At 41.3% G+C, this 21,386-nt stretch overlaps 1 protein-coding gene and 1 pseudogene across 3 annotated transcripts in view; one reads left to right on the plus strand and one right to left on the minus strand.

Annotated features, from left to right (window-relative positions):
* Positions 1-21,386, plus strand: part of JADE1 (jade family PHD finger 1) — a 288,604-nt gene that overhangs the window by 191,703 nt on the left and 75,515 nt on the right. The window lies entirely within an intron of this gene.
* On the minus strand, positions 16,322-20,117 carry LOC102411439 (annotated as a pseudogene).

Genomic DNA, 21,386 nt, shown 5'->3' on the forward strand with positions numbered 1-21,386 from the left:
ATAATTATATAATTAGTTGGAACTTGGAGAGATTCCCAAGACAGCTGAGAAGTGGCCAGTAGTGTACACTGATGGCCGGGAGAGTCTACATTTTAGACCAGGGGACTCACTCCTTTGCGATCCTCAAAGTTCTCTCACATGCAGTTAGAATGATAGTTTCAGCCAATCTGAAGTAACATAAGTGATGCTAGTCATAGGATCTCTGCGCAAAGTGTTCAGACAGGGTTACCTATTGGGGATTTCATCTCTTGCTCCTAGCACGGTGCCTGACACCCAGTAGGTACTTTGCAAATGTTCATGAAGTAAATGGTAATGTGTTCCTAGAGGTCAGTGCCAGATTACAATATTTTACATCTGGTTTTAAGAAGTAAAGAGCTATATTGCCGGGCTGGCAAATAATTATCACCTGAAAAAAGCGTTTATTAAGTATCTTCTAATTCATGGAATTTATCCTTTATTAGTTCATCTACTGTTTGTTTCAAATCTCTGAATAACAGAACTGTGTCTTTCATTATGGGGAATGTTGGACCACACGTCACTTGAAAGGTGTCTTTCCCTAAGTGTTTTTTAATGTACTGGCTTGAACTCAAAACTGGCCTATCAGGGATGGTTAATGTTTTCCTCATGAGGAATCTCAATGTAGTTGAATATTATAACTTTTGCGTGTATTTTTATTAACTCAGAACCTTTTCAGTTCATTTTTGCTAATCTACAATTCCTGTAATTATCACAAAAAAGTACTCTGGCAAATTAACTGTACTTCTTGATTCAGGCTTACTAGGAAAAAGTTGTTTTGAAAACACAATGGTTTATAAGCACTGCTTTACAAAACACGTTGCAACACACTTACACTCTGAAATATGCTTTTAAATAGTTAAACAAGTTCACTGGTATTAGGTGTGTTTATTTCCATCCTTTATTTTCCCCTGTTAACTTCATTACTTAAGATACATCTGACTAGATGTTGGCAAAGGACCTCCTGGAAGCATGCAGTTATGGTGAAGGGGAGTAGAAGGAGCCCCTGTTTGTGGAGGAGAGTGGACGTCATTAGAAATAAGTGTGATTTGACAGCTGACTCTGATGGAAGATTGTTGAGAGAGTAATAATTGGTTACGTGAAAGTCGCTCAGTCGTGTCCGACTCTGCCACCCCATGGACTGTAGCCTGCCAGGCTCCTTTGTCCATGGAATTCTCCAGGCAAGAATACTGGAGTGGATAGCCATTCCTTCTCCAGGGGATCTTCCCAACCTAAGGATCAAACCCAGGTCTCCCGCATCGCAGGCAGATTCTTTACCATCTGAGCCACCTGGGAAGCCCAATAAAATTATAATCAGGGATTATGCAGTGAATCTGTGGATTGAAAGTAACTAATAACTGCTCCATATAATCTAAGATTCAGAAATACTTATGATAAAATAACTATGAAGAGGTAGAATCAAAACACAGTCCTGGATGTTTTGATCATTGAAGCTGGAACAATGGGAATAACCATGAAAGCTTCTAAAATAAATCCTTATAGGAGTCAGTGAGCAGAGACAAAAGCAGACTTTTAGAAGAACTTCAAAGAAGATTCTCTATATAATAGGGGTCAAATTGTTAAACTAAAATGATCAAGTCCTCCCAGGGATTCTAGGTCATGTCTCAGCCATCGCTGTTGACTCGGACATTTCTAGAGACCTGGTGTATAGACTCACTCTTCCACTCTCCACTCTACTCATGGCCCAGGCTTCTGGACACTGAAGTTCCCCATCAGTTGGTTGGATGGTGGTACAGGACCAGCCTCTAAATACAGAGCTCCCTGGGCTCTGCAGTTCACTGGAAAAGGTCTTGTGACAGCTGGAACGTGCAGCCCGAGTGTCTGAGATCAAACCTGAAGAGAGAGGGAGATAAGAAGCAAGTTGAGTCATTAGTCACTTCTTTTAACTAACTCTCTGAAGTTGGCTGGCTTCACACTAGACCTGGTGATTAAGGGGAAAGAGATGGCTCTTACAATTCAACTTCTTTAAGTAGAAAGAAATTTAAAGCTTCCCCCGAGCATTCCTCTTTAAATGCTTCAAAACAAACCTCAGTGCACACAGCCGTTGAAGGGGAGAGGCAGTGGGTCAGGCGTCTCCTATTGGACGGTGACTCGGTGACTCCGTGGTCCTCCGCCTTTTCACAGCAATTTCCCAAAGGGAGGAAGAGAGTCACAACACCAAGGGGCAACCTGGCAACCCCGAGAGGTCATTCCACTCTCAGAGAGCACATGCAGGCTGTTATTCTGAAGAGAGGAGACTGCTTGCAGTTTTCCAAGTAGGTAGTCTGGCGTTTGCTAAAGAAGTGCTTTTTTGTTCAGTTATCCCTCGTAGAAGAGAACATATGTAAAAGTTAAGAAAATTCAATACTGAGAATAATTTTTTTTTTACTTTAAAAAATTTTCTAATACATAAGTGTGATTCTTAGTTCCAGAGACTCAATTACTCAGTTATCAGAGATAATATGGATAAAGTGACAAGACCTCAAACAGAAATCTAGGATTCATGTTGTTTCCTCTTTTCATACCCAGTCTATTAGTCTCATTATTTGTCCTTTATGTATACACACATATAAATATATATATATATTTTTTTATTTGTCTGCATTTGGGGCCTGAGTTGCATCATATGATTTCTTTCACTGCGGCGCATGGACTCTCTAGTTGTGGCACGCGAGCTCAGTAGTTGTGGCACATGGGCTTAGTTGCTCTGCAGCATGTGGGATCTTAGTTCCATGACCAAGGATCAAATCCACATCCCCTGCATTGCAAGGCAAATTCTCAACCACTGCAGCACCAGGGACGTCCCTCAGAATATTTTAATTCATCCAGTTTTCTCCATTCCCATGATACCATTTTACTTTAAATCATAGCCCTATCTCACCTGAACAACTACAATAATCTCGTAAATAGAACTCACTCTTACTTCTCTATACTCTGTCTTGTGGTAGCCAGAGAGGTTTTTTAAACATCATACCTTTCATGAGGTTGCGTCAGCTTCAGTGGCTTCCTTCAAGGGCTATAGATGAGTTGGCTCTTCCCTACCATCTAAGTTCGTTTCCTACCATGCTCTGCCCTCATACCACGGGCCTGTTTAAGGTCCGTGGACTAAGCCAACCTCTTATCTGCCTCAGAGACTTTGCCCTCGTTTTCCTCTGGCTGTAATGCTGGCCGCCTCATGACTGGTTCTTTCCTATCTTTTAGGTCTTAGCATAAACATCACCTCCACAGATAGGATCTCCCCAACCTGTCTCCTTCCCTGTTTTTTCCCTTTTATTAATATCCTCTGCTCATTGTGTTCATAGCACTTATAATCTGAAATTGTCCTATTTATTTGTTAATGTATATGCTGACTGTTGATCTCTTCTCTCCCACAACAGAATCTAAGCTTTTCCAAGATAGGAACCATACTTGCTTTTGTGACATCACTGCATCTACAATACTTGTAATAGTGCCTAGAACATAGTAGATATTCAGTGGGTATTTGTGAAATGAATGAATAAAGAAAGGTCACCTGAGCACGAGTTAGCAAACTCTAACCCATCGAGGGCCAGAGAGTAAACATTTAATGTTTGTCACCTACAATCTCTGTAGTCTGTTCTTCATGTAATGACCGTTCTTCACTGTTACAAAAGCAGACCACAGGCTGGATGTGTCCCAAAGGTCATGGATGACAAGCCCTCATCTAGACTAAGGGAGACGTTTACCCAAGACCATAGTTACCCCTGATGTCTAACTTTTGTATACTTGTCTTGAGTTCTAGGATGTAGTAGATAAACAGGAGTACTGTGTCAGTTGTTATCTTCTTATTCATGACTGCTTCTTAGTGAACCTGTTCCCCTCATTTCTTGGAGAGGAATAACTTTATCAGATAAAATATCGCTCAGTCATGTCTGACTCTTTGTGACCTAATGGACCGTAGCTCGCCAGGCTCCTCTGTCCATGGAGTTCTCCAGGCAAGATTTCTGAAGTGGGTAGCCATTCCCTTCTCCAGGGGATCTTCCTGACCCAGGGATAGAACCCAGGTCTCTCACATTGCAGACAGATTTTGCCATCTGAGCCACCAGAGAAGCCCTATTTATGGGAATAACCACGAGAGAATAAGTTTGTATGCTACCTGATTTCCTCCACACCTCCTCCTTGCTACTCATGGCCAGTTGTACTAGAGCTGAACTCTACCCTAATCACATGATGTCTCTGTGGAATTTGGAATTGGGCCACTAAAATTTAACCAATTAGATGCTGTGATGGGCTCTTGAAATAGAATAGTTGAGTACATCCAAAGCAAATGTAAGAGCATATTTTCAGAGAATAGAGATACCACAATAAAAAGGAAGTCAGTCTACTAAAACCAATGAGAAAGAAGGAGCTACACAGGTAGAAGCTGAGACCTGAAGCCCCAGGGTCCTGTGAGAAAAGGCCCAGCCTTGGGTCCTGTGCATCCAGTCCCATGGCCTGCATGGTCTAGGTTTGCTTTGCTTATGTCCTTGATACCTGTGAGGTGGTCTGTTGTTATCTCTTAACTGACCTAATTTGAGAGAGCTTCTATTCCTGACAATGGGACTGACTGTTTCAAGTTACTATCAAAACTATCAATCAGTACACACAAATTTGACAGATGCCTGCTATGTTTAGGACATCTGATAAACATTATATGTATAAGAAATTGTTACTGCCTTTAGGGAGGGTAAATAGAGTTGAGGGATGAGACAGAGATATACAAAATAATAATTAAAAGCATAAGGCCATGTGTGGTAAGTACCTCATGACAGGATTCTGTGTGTCTAAGGTTTAAAAAAAAATCAATTTTAATGGTATTTAAAGCAAAATGAAAATGGATGCTGAGGAAATAATACTGTTTCAAAAGAATTACACAGTAGTGCATCCTTACAAATGAAATTGCTTTTTATTAAGAATTACACTTTTATTTATCTGAGTATTTAAAGGACATTTTAGCAGAATTTTAAAATTAGCCATGAGTCAAATCTATTTAGATTAACAGAGAATAAACCATTCCTGTACTCTTTCTGAAAGAGATAATGACTATTCTCAGACTATCTAAAAAATGTTTGGTCTTAACAACAAAGGACAGATAAAGTCCCTGGTGTATTCAAAGTGAACTCAGGGTATTTTATCAATACAGGCATCAGGTTACCAATTGCTTTAAAAATGCACTCCCTGATACTGTCTCTGTGTGGACAAAACATTCACTCTGAAAAACCATCTCTAGAGATCTATGTCTAATATAGGTGTGTATAGGAATTTTTCTTTGCAGCCAAAGATGGAGAAGCTCTATACAGTCAACAAAAACAAGACCAGGAGCTGACTGTGGCTCAGACCATGAACTCCTTATTGCCAAATTCAGACTTAAATTGAAGAAAGTAGGGAAAACCACTAGACCATTCAGGTATGACCTAAATCAAATCCCTTATGATTATACAGTGGAAGTGAGAAATAGATTTAAGGGCCTAGATCTGATAGATAGAGTGCCTAATGAACTATGGAATGAGATTCGTGACATTGTACAGGAGACAGGGATCAAGACCATCCCCATGGAAAAGAAATGCAAAGAAGCAAAATGGCTGTCTGGGGAGGCCTTACAAATAGCTGTGAAAAGAAGAGAAGTGAAAAGCAAAGGAGAAAAGGAAAGATATAGCATCTGAATGCAGAGTTCCAAAGAATAGCAAGAAGAGATAAGAAAGCCTTCTTCAGTGATCAATGCAAAGAAATAGAGGAAAACAACAGAATAGGAAAGACTAGAGATCTCATTAAGAAAATTAGAGATACCAAGGGAACATTTCATGCAAAGATGGGCTCGATAAAGGACAGAAATGGTAGGAACCTAACAGAAGCATAAGATATTAAGAAGAGGTGGCAAGAATACACAGAGAACTGTACAAAAAAGATCTTCATGACCCAGGTAATCATGATGGTGTGATCACTGACAGACATCCTGGAATGTGAAGTCAAGTGGGCCTTAGAAAACATCACTACGAACAAAGCTAGTGGAGGTGATAGAATTCCAGTTCAGCTATTTCAAATCCTAGAAGATGATGCTGTGAAAGTGCTGCATTCAATATGCCAGCACATTTGGAAAACTCAGCAGTGGCCACAGGACTGGAAAAGGTCAGTTTTCATTCCAATCCCAAAGAAAGGCAAGCCAAAAAATGCTCAAACTACCACACAATCGCACTCATCTCACACGCTAGTAACGTAATACTCAAAATCCTCCAAGCCAGGCTTCAGCAATACGTGAACCATGAACTTCCTGATTTTCAAGCTGGTTTTAGAAAAGGCAGAAGAACTAGAGCTCAAATTGCCAACATCTGCTGGATCATGGAAAAAGCAAGAGAGTTCCAGAAAAACATCTATTTCTGCTTGATTAACTATGCCAAAGCCTTTGACTGTGTGGATCACAATAAACTGTGGAAAATTCTGAAAGAGATGGGAATACCAGACCACCTGACCTGCCTCTTGAGAAATCTGTATGCAGGTCAGGAAGCAACAGTTAGAACTGGACATGGAACAACAGACTGGTTCCAAATAGGAAAAGGAGTTCGTCAAGGCTGTATATTGTCATCCTGCTTATTTAACTTCTATGCAGAGTACATCATGAGAAACGCTGGACTGGAAGAAACACAAGCTGGAATCAAGATTGCCGAGAGAAATATCAATAACCTCAGATATGCAGATGACACCACCCTTACTTATGGCAGAAAGTGAAGAGGAACTAAAAAGCCTCTTGATGAAAGTGAAAGAGGAGAGTGAAAAAGTTGGCTTAAAGCTCAACATTCAGAAAACGAAGATCATGGCATCCGGTCCCATCACTTTATGGGAAATAGATGGGGAAACAGTGGAAACAGTGTCAGACTTCATTTTTGTGGGCTCCAAAATCACTGCAGATGGTGACTGCAGCCATGAAATTAAAAGACGTTTACTCCTTGGAAGAAAAGTTATGACCAACCTAGATAGCATATTGAAAAGCGGAGACATTACTTTGCCAATAAAGGTCCGTCTAGTCAAGGCTATGGTTTTTCCAGTGGTCATGTATGGATGTGAGAGTTGGACTGTGAAGAAAGCTAAGCGCTGAAGAATTGATGCTTTTGAATGGTGGTGTTGGAGAAGACTCTTGAGAGTCGACAGCAAGGAGATCCAACCAGTCCATTCTGAAGGAGATGAGCCCTGGGATTTCTTTGGAAGGAATGATGCTAAAGCTGAAACTCCAATACTTTGGCCACCTCATGCGAAGAGTTGACTCATTGGAAAAGACTCTGATGCTGGGAGGGATTGGGGGCAAGAGGAGAAGGGGACGATAGAGGATGAGGTGGCAGGATGGCATCACTGACTCGATGGATGTGAGTCTGAGTGAACTCTGGGAGTTACTGATGGACAGGGAGGCCTGGCGTGCTGCGATTCATGGGGTTGCAAAGAGTCGGACATGACTGAGCGACTGAACTGAACTAAACTGAACTGATAGTAATTAATTCAGAGAAGGCAATGGCAACCCACTCCAGTACTCTTGCCTGGAAAATCCCATGGACAGAGGAGCCTGGTAGGCTGCAGTCCATGGGGTGGCGAAGAGTCAGACATGACTGAGGGACTTCACTTTCACTTTTCACTTTCATGCATTGGAGAAGGAAATGGCAACCCACTCCAGTGTTCTTGCCTGGAGAATCCCAGGGACGGGAGAGCCTGGTGGGCTGCTGTCTATGGGGTCACACAGAGTCGAACACAACTGAAGTGACTTAGCAGCTGCAGCAGCAGGAATTAATTTTCCTGAAAAATGTGTAGAAATACCATCTTCTAGGGATACTACCTGTAAGATCTAAAGATCTACTCAGTCTGAAGTGGAAATAAAGTCCATAAAGAGGACAAGTTTTTCAGGATTGTTTTTTGTTGTTGTTGTGGCATGGGGTATCTTTAGTTTTGGCGTACAAACTCTTACTTGCGGCATGTGGGTTCTAGTTGCCTGACCAGGGGGGCCCCTGCATTGGGAGCATAAGTGCACTTAGCCACTGGGCCACCAGGGAATTCCCTATCAAGATTTTTTTTAAGTAAGTTTTTATCAAAGCATTGTTTTAAAAGGAAATAAAGATGGGAAGTGAGGAGTAATAAGATTAATTGCCTGTCATATGAATGCATAGAAATTCAGCCTATATACCATAATCTACACTTTAGGTACCAGCAATTTTTCTTCATCCACTGAGTATATACACCTGATACAAAACAGGGCATGAGTCAGTAATGACTTTGTGTTCATATGCCAATACTGATAGTATTAATATTATACCAGTTAACCAATCAGTGGTTCTCCAGCTTAAGATCAGAATCACTTGGGAGCTTGTCGAAACAGATTTGCTGAACTCCCAGAGTCTCTGCTTTAGTAGGTAGGCCTGACAATGTGCACTTCTAACAAGTTTCTGAGGTGATACTGATGCTGCTGGCCCGAGCGTCCTCACTGAGAACCACGGAACTAACAACATTCACGTAAGCCTGGACTTCCCTGCTGGATATGCCTAGAGAGTCCACTAGAACCGTGTGAAGAAACAGCCTGAGGTGATTTTCTTATGAATTCTAATGCTCAAAAGTCAGACAGTGATTCTAGGGATTCTGTAATTCTGATTGATTTTTAATTTCCGCATTTTCACATAAGGCCCAGTGCCAGCTCATAGTGGTGGCTTAGGTAAAGAGGTGCATGTAGCAGGCTCCCGTGAGAGTCACCAGCAAAGGTCCACGGCAGAAAATCTTCTCGCCCAAGCTCACACTAAGTGCTCTAGTGACTGTGCTGGGCCAGTCCAGTTGGCATGTTTGGAAAGGACTGTCCAAAAGAAATGGAGTGCTGACGCAAGCGACTACATGGGTGAGCCTTGAAAATATCGTGCCAAGTGAAAGAGGCCAGTCCTCAGAGACCACGTAACATGTGATCCTGTTCATATAAAAGCTCAGAACAGGGAAGTCTACGGATACTGAAAGTAGATTAGTAGTTTTAGAGCTGATGGGGAAGGGGAGAGGTGGGCGAGTTGGGGAAGAGGTTATCTAAAGGGTACAAGGTGTCTTTTTGAGGTGATATAAATGTTCTAAAATGGTGGTGATGGTTGTACACACCTGTGAATATGCTAAAAACCATCGAATTCTACACTTCAAATGGGTGAATTATATGATATCGGATTTATATCTCAATGAAGCTGTTAAGGCAAAAAATACTGTCCGCGGGCAGTTTGGTCATCCTCATGCCAGGCTCAGCATCTTCCTAGTGTCCAAAAAGCTCTCCCTGGTATTGTGCATGCACAGACTGTCTCAAACAGATGGCCAGGCACTAATGTTGGTGGCCATTTCTAAAAGCAAAGAAGGGATTCCCAAAATACAATTCCGCTTTTGTTACTTATTACTTTTATCTGAAGTGGCAGAAGAAAGGTTATGAAAAAAGCACAAAAGACCAACAGAACAGTTTTCTGGCTTCTTTCGAAAGCGGTTTGTAAAATAAAAATTAAATGTTCCAAGTGTGAGAATTAGGAGAAATCACTGAGGCAAGGCCTACACCCTAGGAAAGCACAGTTTGAAGGGGACCATGAAACTTGGGCTTCAGAAAGCATCTTTATATACCCCACAGTATAGAGATGGTATTAAGAAGTGAAATAACTTTTCTTTCAAGGGCTACATGAAGAAGCTGGTATGTGAAGGAAAATGCCCTGAACTGTCGAGGCCTTGGACACACTTAAAAAAAAACTTCAGAAAATGCAAGTCATCCCCAAAGCAAATTGCCTCAGAGGTAATTCATGACTATGTTTATAAAACATTTTCTGAGCACATATAATAGCTCCCAGCACTATAGTCAGACACTGTCCTAGGCTTAAATAATACCAAAGAAAGAGAGGCTGTCCCAGTCTTCAAGGGCCTTGTTCTTCTACTACTTTCTGGTGACCATTTTGACAAATGGTGCTTTGGAAGCATAGAAAAAGGACAGGTAAATTATTCCTTGGACTTAGAGACAACTTCCTGTAGAAAATGACCCTTGAGCTGAGTTTTAAAGGATAAGTAGACATTAGCTGGAGAAGGTGATGGCGCCCCACTCCAGTATTCTTGCCTGGAAAATCCCATGGACAGAGGAGCCTCGTAGGCTCCAGTCCATGGGGTCGTGAAGAGTCAGACACAAATGAGCGACTTCCCTTTCACTTTTCACTTTCATGCTTTGGAGAAGGAAATGGCAACCCATTCCAGTGTTCTTGCCTGGAGAATCCCAGGGATGGGGGAGCCTGGTGGGCTGCCATCTATGGGGTTGCACAGAGTCAGACAAGACTGAAGTGACTTAGCAGCAACAGCAGCAGCAGCAGCAGACGTTAGCTAGCTAGAGAATGAAGGGATAGGACATGACAGTGTGACCTTAAGAGCAAATGAGGAAGCTTAGCTTTGGAAGACACTGTTGGCAGTGGTTTGGCTCCTTCATGGTCCTGGCACATTCAGAATTGGTCTACTGTAGTTCTAGAATTCCCTGGGTAACCCTGATCCCTGGGATCTGGTGACATGACTTCCTCCTTTTATTTTTCCACTCATAGAATTTGCCATTGGTGGTGGCTTGCTATCGTTGCTTGCTTCTGCTTGCCTCACTGTCCTGATTGACTTCTTAGCTCTTTCCTCAGCTCTGTAACCAGTTTACTATAGTAAATGTCCTCTGCTCCAAAGACCAAAAAAGGAAAAAAAAGAAGCAAAAGAAAAAAGTGGGAAGGCATAGAAACAACAGACAGTATCGTTTCTGATGGAAACAGCAATTACCTGTGAATGGCTGGGGTGAACAGTTGTGTGAGGGGAGAGGAACAAATACAACAAGAGAAGTAGAGTGTTAGGTGCTAAACTGAAAGCCACCGAGAGTCACTGAAGGATTAAGCAGGTGTCTGATGAGCATTTAGAAAGATCACCTTAGGGCTTCCCAGAAGGCACTGGTGGTAAAGAACCAGCCTGCCAATGCAGGAGACATGAGAGACTCGGGTTCTCTCCCTGGGTCAGGAAGATCCCCTGGAGGAGAGCATGGCAATCCACTCCAGTATTCTTGCCTGGAGCATCCCATGGACAGAGGAGCCTGGCTGGGCTACAGTCCATAGGGTCCCAAAGTGTTGGACATGACTGAAGTGACTTAGCACACACACACGCAAAATCACCTTGGTAGTAATGCAGAGAGCAGGTTTATTGGGGTTGGTCATGCTCAGCTTATCAGTAGGAAAACCATTTAGGAAACTGTTTCAATAACTTGGTGAAGGATGATACTGGCATGGACTAGGCATTGGACCAACATTTTGGTCTCAAGTGCCCTTTATGCTCTTGAAAATTATTGAACTCTCCAATATAGCTGACTTAGTTCTCCACAGCACATACAGACACAACAAGGTGATAGAAAAGAGATTACTTGTTGATGAATATTTCCATTTAAGAGCCTAGACAACTTTTCTGAAAAATTTCTCGGCTGATTCTCTTCTAGTGCTTAAACTAGTCAAAAAGAAGGGGCAGAGGAAGCATCATGTCTTCTGTTTGAAACTAATCGTGATTCTGTCTCTGGAGCCAGGATTGGGGCTGGATTCAGCCTCCTCTGAAGCTTATGGAGGCATCGACCAACAAGGAAGGCTGTGGAAAGGGTAAGGGGTATCAGGGCGCACTATTAGTGGCTGTCGTAGGACTCATCAGTGTAGAAGTTGTCCATCAAAGTCCCAGATCTAGCGATGATTAACCAGAGAGACAATGAAGTAAAATGAGCTGTGACCTGAAGACTGGACTGTAATGCACAGCGACACTTAAGGAACGAGCAAAGGAAAGGCATGCTCTGAAAGAAAGTCTGGGGTAGAAGGAATAGTGGTTAGAATCGTTGGGCTCTAAGTCAGGCTGCTATCGTTGAGCTCCAAGAATGCTGTTACCTGTCTGATCTTGAGAAAATTACTTAGATTTTCTAAATCTGTCTTCTCATCTAAAAGATGGCAGAAATAATTATGCCTATTTCATTAGTGCTATTAAGAGGGAGGATTAAATATAGTAATTGTGTAGTTGGCACAGAACCCTTATTAAATGAGGGCTGTTGTCTTATTAGCATTGTATTAATGAGGATCTGCTTCAGAGATGGAAAGATAATCAGATGTAACAGAAGTCAGGAGAGAAGAGAATTTAAAAAAATATCTCCAGTGATAAATACTGAAAAGAAGTCGCTTAAGATAAGGACTCTCATGCAATACTTAAGGGTTATCCTATTCATGTTTTTAGCATCTACTATTGGCTTATATTAAACTAGCAGTCAACTAAATCCACAAGATATTTTTACACAAACTCCGGTCAGACTAGGTCTCCATCTTTCTGTACCTGTGTAGCTAGCTGCAAGATTTAATTTATGTACTACATTGTCGCTAACCACTAGCCTTGTAAGATTAATTTGAATCTTTGATCTATTTTGCTTACATTAGGTGACATTTCCATTGTTAATGTCATCTGCATATTTGATATGTATATCTTGTTTATTTTTGTCTAGTACTTTAACAGTTAAGTGGTAAGTTACGTTTATCTATGCTTCATTCTGTCTCCATATTTATTTCACATAGGGTTGTGATAAATAAGTAAATGCCTGAACATGCCTAGTACTGTGTGTAGCACAAAGATGTTCCTAAATTCTTCCCTACTGCCTTCTCTCTTCTTCTCTGGATCACTCTTCCTTTTCTCTCCTTTCTTTTTAAATTTCTTTAAAACTTTGTTTTAACATATTGCCTTGCTTACAAAGAGAAACTACATATAGAATAGGATAGTGTTTTAAAATCCAATTGGCCAGAATAGATTAAACTGAATTTCATGCTTTGAGTTGGTGACAGCTCCGTAAAGTGAGGATAAAGGCATAAATATACTTCTGTCTCCTTTTCTCATGGTTCGCTAATCCCGGCTCGAATGCCCTACCTCCCATCCCTCTCTCCCGCATCCCCTCTAGACCCTCAAAACAGAGCACAGTCACTCTACTGCTAATAGAAATGAATTCGTTGAGTATCTATAATGTGTACAGCGTCAGGTTAGGACTGAAGATAAGATACTTGAAGCCAGAAACAGTCTCTCTGCCTTTTAGGACCTAATGAAATCTAGTATCTGGGTTTAATTCCCTTCTGCTGGAGTCTCTTTGTTTTCCTGTAAATCGATGATCCCATGCTAACAGCTAGGGGAGAGAAAGAAAGGAGACCCCTTGTGGATTTTGCCCTCCCTCCCAGGTAATATGTACATTTTGTACGTGTACTCTTTCCTGGTTCCAACAAATACTTCTGAAACTTTCATTGTATGCCAGGCATGATTATAAATACTAAGGGTACTGGGGAGAATAAGGCAGGCAAGGTCCTTATTCTCGTGGGATTTATAGTCTAGACGGGGTAGACAGACAATACACACAAAGAAAAATGCATGGACAGGGCACTGTTCGACATAAATGTGATCTAGAGTATTTGAACAAGTGACACGCTGCAGAGTGGCTCCTTTGGGTTGAATGGGCAGGAAAAGCTCCTCTAAGCAGGTGACATTTCAGCTGAGACCTGAATCACAAGAAAGAACCAGTTACACTAAGATCTAAAGAACATTCCAGGCAGAAGACAAACTAGTACAGAGCCCCGGAGGTAGGGATAAAATCCCTGTGTTCACAGGACTGAAAGGAGGCCAGCGTGGCTGGAGTGCGGCACCCGAGGGGGAGAGTGGTGTGAGATAAAGCAGGAAAGCCATGGGCCAGATCACCTGGCAAGGCCTGGCCACCTGGGGGCCTGTGAGAGTGTCCTGGGGAGCTTCAAAAATGCTGGGATCCCTCCTCCAGAGATTGATTCACTTGATCTGAGGTGGAGCCCAAGCGACAGAAGTTTACAGAGGCCTCTGTGCAGCCCAGGTTGAGGATTGGTGATATCTGGGATTTGCAAGCCGTGGTAGGGAGTTTGTATTTTCTTCTAAAGTGGAATGGGGAGTCACTAGGGGTATTTAGCAGAAGAGAGATGGGATTTGAGTAATTTATTTAAAAGATCCCTCTAGATGCTACATGGAGAATGGACTATAGAGGATCAAGAGAGGAAGCAGGCGATTATTGTCTTTTTGTGGACATATGCTTTCATTTCTCCTGGGTAAATACCTAGGAATGGAGTCGCTGGAAACAACCCAAATGTCTATCAAAAGGTGAATGGATAAATAAACTGTGATGTGTCCATACAATAAAATACCACTCAGCAATAAAAACAAAGAACTACCGCAATAGCATGGATGGACCTCAAAACCGTTATACCGAGCAAACTCAGGCAGACACAAAACAGTATATACTATACTAATCCTCTTATGAGGTTTAGGAAAAGGTAAAACTAATCTGTGGTGATAGCAATCAGAAGAGGCTGCCCCTAGGGGCTAGAGACGAAGGGAAGAGGTTTAGTAGAGAATTTATTAGGGTAATGGAAATGTATATTTTGATTACATGAGTATACATGTTTTTCAAAACTCCTTTGAATTGTGCACTTAGGATCTGTGCATTTCATTGTACATGGATTTTATACCAATTCAAAAAATGAAAAAGAACTACTTACACACCTTCTAGAATGACTTTTAAAAAATGCCAGGTGCTGGAGAGGATAAAGAACAACTGGGACTCCCAGATGTTACTGGTGGGAGTGCAAAATGGAAATTAGTTAAGTAGTTTCTGATAAAATTAAACAGGCACTTACCATATGGTTCACCAATCTCACATGTAGATGTTTACCAAGAGAAATAAACTGTGTCACAAAAAGACCTGTATGTGAATGTTTATAGACAAAAGCAACAAGGGTTGTAATTAGGAGGCTCTTTGCAGTGTTCTGGTGAAAGATGATGGCATAGCCTAGGCTAAGATGTAGATGAAAGATAGGAGATGGAATGGAGACAGGCTATGGAGATGAAGAAAAGTCAGCAAGTTCAGGATATGTTCTGGAGGTAGAATCTGTGGGAACCGCATTGTTGATTTTGTGAGAAGGAGAGAGGAATCAAGAGTGACTTAGGTTTTTGGTATAAGCATCTGGGTGGTTGATGATGTCACTGACGGAGCTGTTGAAGACTGGGATGAGTAGGTTAGGGGAGAGGAAAATCAAAAGCTCTTCTAAACCACGTTGAGTCTGAGATGTTTATTAGACTTTGTGGATATTTTAGTAGTGGGCTGCTAGAAAATATGCTTCCATCTTTTACTGTTAAAATATAAACTTTCTGGAGAAGGAAATGGCAACCCACTCCAGTGTTATTGCCTGGAGAATCCCAGGGACGGGGGAGCCTGGTGGGCTACCGTCTATGGGGTCGCACAGAGCCGGACACGACTGAAGCGACTTAGCAGCAGCAGCGTGCTAACAGATGTGAGGTGATATCTGATTGTGGATTTGATTTGCATTTCCCTGATGATTACTGATTTGAGCACCTTTTCATGTACCGTTTGGCTGTTTGTATGTCCTCTTTGAAAAAAATGTTCAGGTCCTTTATTCATTTAAATTTGATTTAATTGTTAAAAAAAAATATATATATATATATAAACTTTCAGGACTTCTCTGGTGGTCCAGTGGTTAAGACTCTGCTTCCACTGTAGGGGTGTGTATTCAGTCCCTGCTTGGGGAACTAAGATCCTGCACATTGCGTGCTGTGCTCAGCTGCTGTCATGTCCGATTCTTTGCAACCCAGTGGACTGTAGCCCACCAGGCTCCTCTATCCATGGAATTTTCCAGGCAAGAATACTGGAGTGGGTTGCTATTTCCTTCTCCAGGAGAGCTTCCTGACCCAGGGATTGAACCTGCATCTTTACCTCTGCGACACTTGCTGTGGCAAACTGTGTGGTAGAGTCAAAAAGGAGCTTTCAGTCTGGTCAAGTGGAGAATGGTGTGATGCTAGGTGGCGGTAGAGTGTAGCTCCGTGAAGCTGTGATAGAGTCAGTAACAGGCTTATGAGAAGGGGGATTAGATATATTTTAATGTTTCTCTATCATTGTGGACCCAACACATAGAAAAGACAGGAAAAAAACTTCAGGATGAAGCGAAACAATAAATAGTTTTAATCCAAGCGAGTGGTATAATCACTTGACTGGAGGTTTATAAGAACCAATCAGGCTTGAAAATTAGATAATGATATGATTTGGATTTAGGGATATGGGCTAATATGGCCATTCCTTCTAAGTTATCTACTGCTATATAACAAATTACCCCCAAATTTAAATGAATAAGAATATAAATGTTTATTATCTTACACAGTGTTTATGGATCAGGAATTTGGGATCAGCTTAGTGGGTTTTGTTTTTCAGCAGAAGGGGCTGCTTAATAGTTGTTCTTGTTTTAATATTTTTCAGGTTTTAAAAACGTTTCAAGTTTTTGATTCCCAGTAGGAAAGTATTATCTGAATGATTGTTTTAATGGCAAACCACTGAAAATTGTTTCAGCTTCATTTGGGACAGAGGGAGAGAGACTATCTTCAGAGCACCATAGCTTTTCCTTCGTCAGCATGTCAGAAGTACACTGGATTGTTTTGCTGTGACATCCATTAGGTGATCTCAGTTGCTTTTCCTTCAGCATGGGCTTTATTTGTCAGAAGGGCCTTAGGCTTGCCCTCCAAATTTGGCTGACGGTTTACAGATGAGACTCACAACTTTTGGGCTGCTCTAATATTTCAACATATTGAAGCTCTGGATCACATCCTAGAAGGCCGTCATAACTTCTAAAACCTGCATGTCCGTAAGAACCTCCGGATGACTAGTAATTTCATTGAGCCCAAGCATTCCTGCCATTCCAGGCATACCCCATCCCATTCCAGGCATTCTTCCAGGAAAATTAGCAGGTGTTGCCCAGGGAAAGCCACCTGAAAAATAGCTATATTGAGCTCCTGTTTGTCTTCTGATTTCTCCCTCCTTCTGGGGTCTTTTCTGTTTCTCCCAAGCCTTCTTAACCCTTTCCATTTTTTCTTTGAGCCTTTGGTCTTCATGGTTTCACTCAGACTTTCTCTGTTGTTCAGCAGTTTTCTGGGCCCTTGGTTGAACTTCTTTCAGCATTACACTAACATCTTCATTGTAATCTAGTTTACAGTCAAGGGCAGGACCATGGACTGCTTCTACCCAGTGGCCCAGAGGTACATGTGCTTTTCCTGCCCACTTGTAAGGCTGAGCTGAATCAGGATTTATTTCAGTATCTCTGTCAAAGTTTCAGATGGTAGCATTTGACTTCTGTAATTTGATGAAGACTCTGGCTCTCTTGGCATACAGAGAAGATTCAGCATAATGGCATCTGTGAACAAGTCAATGGCTTTCTGTAGCTCACTATCATTTAGGGCCTCAATGGCAACCACATTTTTATCATTTGCCTGATCCATCATCCCCTGTTATCTCAACATTTTCATCTCCCATTCCTTGGCAGGCATCAGTGTTTGATTCAATCACACTTTACATTTTTATTATAGATGACTTTAGTTCAGTCCCTCAGTTGTGTCCAACTCTTTGCGACCCCATGGACTGCAGCACGCCAGGCTTCCCTATCCATCACCAACTCCTGGAGCTTGCTCAAACTCATGTCCATCAAGTCAGTGATACCATCAAACCATCTCATCCTCTCTCATCCCCTTCTCTTCCTGCCTTCAGTCTTTCCCAGCATCAGGGTCTTTTCCAACGAGTCAGTTCTTTGCATCAGGAGGCCAAAGTATTGGAGTTTCATCTTCAATATCAGTCCTTCCAATGAATATTCAGGACTGATTTCCTTTAGGATGGACTGGTTGGATCTCCTTGCAGTCTAAGGGACTCTAAAGAGTCTCTTCTAACACCACAGTTCAAAAAGCATCATTCTTCAGTGCTCAGCTTTCTTTATAGTCCAACTCTCACATTCATACGTGACTACTGGAAAAACCATAGCTTTGACTAGATGGACCTTTGTTGGCAAAGTTTTGTCTCTGCTTTTTAATATGCTGTCTAGGTTGGTCATAGCTTTTCTTGGCAAGGAGCAAGCGTCTTTTAATTTCATGGCTGCAGTCACCATCTGCAGTGATTTTGGAGCCCCAAAGATAAAGTCTGTCACTGTTTCCATTGTTTCCCCCATCTATTCACTATGAAGTGATGGGACCAGATGCCATGATCTTAGTTTTTTGAATGTTGAGTCTTAAGCCAGCCTTTTCACTCTCCTCTTTCACCTTCATCAAAAGGTTCTTCAGTTCCTCTTCACTTTCTGCCATAAAGGTGGTATCATCTGCGTATTTGAAGTTATTGATATTTCTCCTGGCAATCTTGATTCCAGCTTCTGCTTCATCCAGTCTGGCATTTCGCACGATATACTCTGCATATAAGTTAAATAAGCAGGGTGACAGTATATAGCCTTGATGTAATCCTTTCCCAATTCGAAACCAGTCTGTTGTTCCATGTCCGGTTCTAACTTTTGCTTCTTGACCTGCATTCAGATTTCTCATGAGGCAGGTAAGCTAGTCTGGCATTCCCATCTCTTGAAGAATTTTCCACTTTGTTGTGAGCTACAGAGTCAAAGGCTTTGGTGTAATCAATGAAGCAGAAGTTGATGTTTCTCTGGAATTCTCTTGCTTTTTCGATGATCCAGCAGATGTTGGCTAGTTGATCTCTGGTTCCTCTGCCTTTTCTAAATCCAGCTTGAACATCTGGAAGTTCATGGTTCACATACTGTAGAAGTCTGGCTTGGAGAATTTTGAACATTACTTTGCTAGTGTGTGAGATGAGTGCAATTGTGCAGTGGTTTGAACATTCTTTAGCATTGCTCTTCTTTGGGATTGGAATGAAAACTGACCTTTTCTAGTCCTGTGGCCACTGCTAAGTTTTCCAAATTTGCTGGCCATATTGAGTGCAGCACTTCACAGCATCATTTTCTAAGATTTGAAATAGCTCAACTGGAATTCTATCACCTCCATAGCTTTGTTCATAGTGATGCTTCCCAAGGCCCACTTGACTTCGCATTCCAGGATATCTGGCTCTAGGTGAGTGATCACACCATCGTGGTTATCTGGGTCATGAAGATCATTTTTGTATAGTTCTTCTGTGTATTTTTGCCACCTCTTCTTTATCTCTTCTGCTTCTGTTAGGTCCATACCATTTCTGTCCTTTATTGTGCCCATTTTTGCATGAAATAGTCCTTGTATCTCTAATTTTCTTGAAGAGCTCTCTAGTCTTTCCCATTCTATTGTTTTCCTCTATTTCTTGGCATTGATCACTGAGTAAGGCTTTCTTATCTCTCTCCTTGCTATTCTTTGCAACTCTGCATTTAAATGGGTATATCTTCCCTTTTCTCCTTTGTCTTTAGCTTCTCTTCTTTTCTCAGCTATTTATAAGGTCTCCTCAGACAACCATTTTGCCTTTTTGCATTTCATTTTCTTGGGGATGGCCTTGATCACCGCCTCCTCTACAATGTTACGAACCTCTGTCCATAATTCTTCAGGCACTCTATTAGATCTAATCCCTTGAATCTATTTGTCACTTTCACTGTATAATTGTTGGGGATTTGATTTAGATCATACCCGAATGGTCTAGTAGTTTTCCCTACTTTCTTCAATTTAAGTCTGAGTTTGGCAATAAGGAGTTCGTGATCTGAGCCACAGTCAGCTGCTGGTCTTGTTTTTGCTGACTGTATAGAGCTTCTCCATCTTTGGCTGTGAAGAATATAATCAATCTGATTTCTGTTTAGACCATCTGGTGATGTCCATGTGTAGAGTCTTCTCTTGTGTTGTTAGAAGAGGGTGTTACTTATCTCACTTGATATGCACTTCTTTGGTGGCTCAGACCATAAGGGATCTGCCTGCAGTTCAGGAGATGCGGGTTCAGTCCTTGGATTGGAAAGATCCCCTGGAGAAGGGAATGGCTACGCACTCCAGTATTCTTATCTGGAAAATCCTGTGGACAGAGGAGCCTGGCAGGCTGTAGTTGGATACCATAGAGCGACTAGCACTTTCCTTCACTTGAAAGTTTGTCTTTATGTTTTCCTCTGCTTTCTCAGTATCTGGCTTTTCTTCCTTGGTATGTTCTTCTGACTTAGATTTATGAGTAGCAAGTGGTATTTTACCCCCACTACCCTCTACCCACTCCTCAGTAAGTACATTTCTTCAGTGTGCAGGACATTGGAATCTTGCTTACATATTTTTATGACGGTTCAAAGCTCTCTCACTTTGAGGATTCCTTGGTCCAGCATGGCTGAGGCTGAGACCAGGTTCCACACCAGGACCACACGGTAGGGTGAGACTGCTCAGTTTTGAGTCTGGATATCTCCTAACGTTGCAGTCAATATGTTCGGCAGGACTACAGTTATTTGAAGGCTTCACTGGGGCTAGAGTAGCTGTTTCCCAGATTCATAAACATGGCAATTTAATTCTAGCTCTTGGTAGGAGGACTCAGTTCCTCACCACATAGACCTCTCCCTGGGCTGCATGAGTAGCTGGCTTCCTCCATGATAAACAACCCAGCAGTGTGCAAGGTAGAGGAAGCAATGTCTTTTATGACCTAGCCTCAGAAGTCATTCTCCATTGTTTCCACAGTATCCTATTGATTACAGGTCAGGCTCATTCAGAGTAGAAGTATCTACACAGGGGAGTGACTAACAGGAGGGATAGCATCATTGGAGGGTGTCAAGTCCCTTTTCAGGTTTTGCAGTTTATGATATATTAAGAGTATAAAGGGACTCTTCTTTGTGGTGCTATATGAGAAAAATTCCCCTAGATATTTATGGCTCCAGACCTTATATGCAATTCAACCAGCTTTAGAATGTCGTCAAAAGAATTTGAGAAGATAAACATTTTTTTAAGCAATAAGCATTTTTTAAAACATTGGGAAAGCTTACAATTAAATATAGAAATGTATTAAAAATGAAACACATGGTATTAGTATTTTTGTGTAAAGGATTCTGTATATTTAGTATTTTAAGTTTTTATAATGTTTAGAAGATCTAATAGAATAATAACACATTATATGTGTAATGCTTATTTAAAAGGTGTAACTAAGTAATTGATTTGCATTTGTGATTTTAAGTGGAAATGTTTCAAATGTAAATGCAACATTAGACATTTAAAAGAACTTAAAATTAACATATTTATAAGATTAATTTATTAGATATATGTAAATGACTTAAGTACTTGGAAAGTGTCTTTTGTTTCAGTTGAATTTTTTGGTCATTCAACAGAAGAACTTAATATATATATTTATATATATTAATATTTATAAAGTTATACATTTTTTAAATAGATTAATGACCAACCATTTAATGTGACCAACCATTAATCAAAAGTCCCTTTAGAAGGGATTGTTTAAATTTAACTATATCTATAAAAGTTTATAAATCTATATATGTGTGTGTGTGTGAAGTCGCTCAGTCGCATCCGACTCTTTGTGACCCCGTGGACTGTAGCCCGCCAGG

The sequence above is a fragment of the Bubalus bubalis genome, chromosome 17, assembly GCF_019923935.1.
Source record: "Bubalus bubalis isolate 160015118507 breed Murrah chromosome 17, NDDB_SH_1, whole genome shotgun sequence".
Classification (NCBI taxonomy): Eukaryota; Metazoa; Chordata; class Mammalia; order Artiodactyla; family Bovidae; genus Bubalus; species Bubalus bubalis.